Source organism: Puntigrus tetrazona, unplaced genomic scaffold, assembly GCF_018831695.1.
Source record: "Puntigrus tetrazona isolate hp1 unplaced genomic scaffold, ASM1883169v1 S000001164, whole genome shotgun sequence".
Classification (NCBI taxonomy): domain Eukaryota; kingdom Metazoa; phylum Chordata; class Actinopteri; order Cypriniformes; family Cyprinidae; genus Puntigrus; species Puntigrus tetrazona.
The window spans coordinates 412,547-414,474 of NW_025048750.1; the positions used below are offsets into that span (position 1 = coordinate 412,547).

General features: G+C 36.7%; 1 long non-coding RNA gene across 1 annotated transcript; it reads left to right on the forward strand.

Moving 5' to 3' along the window:
• Positions 1-1,190: 1,190 nt before the first annotated feature.
• LOC122341192 lies at positions 1,191-1,686 on the forward strand. Its single transcript, XR_006250445.1, has 2 exons — positions 1,191-1,251; positions 1,325-1,686. It is a non-coding gene; the product is annotated as an uncharacterized LOC122341192 (long non-coding RNA).
• Positions 1,687-1,928: the final 242 nt, after the last annotated feature.

Genomic DNA, 1,928 nt, shown 5'->3' on the forward strand with positions numbered 1-1,928 from the left:
CAAACAGGCATACCATGAGTATGTCGGTTCCAAAACACCTGAGAAGAGTTAGTTTAATCAACCTCCAACTGGTTACCCAGAGTTAATGCGTGTGCACGGTGCATATATAAAGACATTTTCAATGGATCGCCGATTTCACGAGTCACCATGGAAACTCAAAGCGAAAAAAAGAGAGCGGCGTATTTCACAGAGGCGGAGTTGGAGGTTTTAATGCATGCTTATGAGGAGTTTAAGCAAATAATATTAAAAAGAAGCAATACAGCTGCATCAGCTAAAGCAAGAGAGTTGGCTTGGCAAAAAATAACTGACAGAGTAAATGCGTGAGTATATTAAATTACAAATTTGGTATTGGCTCCCGTTTTATTATAATGCAAAATAATGAAGTATGATTTATACATCCTTTTGAATGTTATATCACTATGAAAGCATTTACTTTTGCTGCCATTTATTTGTTTAGTTTAAAATAATAATGTATGTTTCTTATTTAATAAGGTGTAATCCTTCTGGAGCCGCAAGAAGTTTAAGCAAAGTCAAAATGAAACACAAAAACATTCTGCAAAAAGCTAATATTTGATTACATAATTACTGAACTATTATTATAACAGGATTTAGTATATTCATTCTGTCATGTAGTTAATAGAAAGAAGACTGAAGCCCGTCTAACTGGCGGGGGCCCACCACCACCTCCCCTCACCCCATCTGAGGAGCTGGCTCTGTCCCTTCATAAAGGGCCACCAGTGGTTGCTGGCATTCCAGGGGGCAGTTCATCACACACACCATGCACCACAAGTGATGGTGAAAAAATGGTGCAATGTGAGTTTACCTCTATGATTTGTTTTAATTTTTTGTCCTAATAAATGACTATCTCTGTCACTTCAAGGCTTTTTGAACAAGATAAATGTTTTATGTAGGCTTATTTTATTTAACTGCATATGATGTATAGGCTACTGTGATTTTAGACTGACATGTTGCTCTTTTCATGTATTATTTTCTTTGATAATATTGAGAATTTTATGGGTTGTGTGTTCTTATAGACACTGATGGTCGGATTGTATTATTGGACTCTCAGAAAGAACACAGTCTGTCACAGTTGTAAGTGATTTGTTGTCAGGTACCTTTAGATTTGCTTTTAGGTTTTGTTTTTTTTGCCAGATAATGTATAATTGAATATTTTTCCTGTAGGATGAAGATGACGATGAAGAGACCACATCTGCTGTGACAGAAGTGGACAATGCTGGTAGATCCACTGAGGTATGATGCATACCATTATAATGTATTGCCCCTTTTTGCATTAAAGTAACAAACTGTCATTGTCTTTTCACAGTACATACCTAGGGGTTTGCCCACAGATGAGGGTCCTTCAACCTCAGCACACAATCTAAGCAGGGTAACAATTTGTGTCCAGGTGTCCATATTTTAATTATATTGTCTGACCAAACAATCTCATTTATTAATTTTTTTCCACCTTCCTAGTTGCCAGCAAAGGAGCTGTATAAGGTCCATCTTCAAAAACAAATAAGGAAAAGTGACATGGAGATGGACCTTATACAGCTTCAAATGGAAGAGAAAAGGCTCCTCGTTAAAAAAGCAGCACTTGAAATTGAATTACTAGACCATCGCCCTAAGGAGAGAACTTGTCTGAATATTCTGTCAGAACAATCTGTTGCATGATAAAAGTGTTGGGTGTATGTATATATGTATATATCTGTGTGTATGTATAAAGCAACATAAAAAAAAAAATCATTTTATTGAATTTTACTTCTTTTTTTTTTCAGGAAATAAAGAAATGAAGTGCCTGGCTGACCAGTGCAAAAAAAAGTTGGCCTGTAAAATGTGTAGATGTTCCTCTGGGCCATCTTCCACCAATACAAGGAGGGTGGCTCTCTCCTCTTATAGTGGCAATATTGTGAAGCACAACACAAGCCACT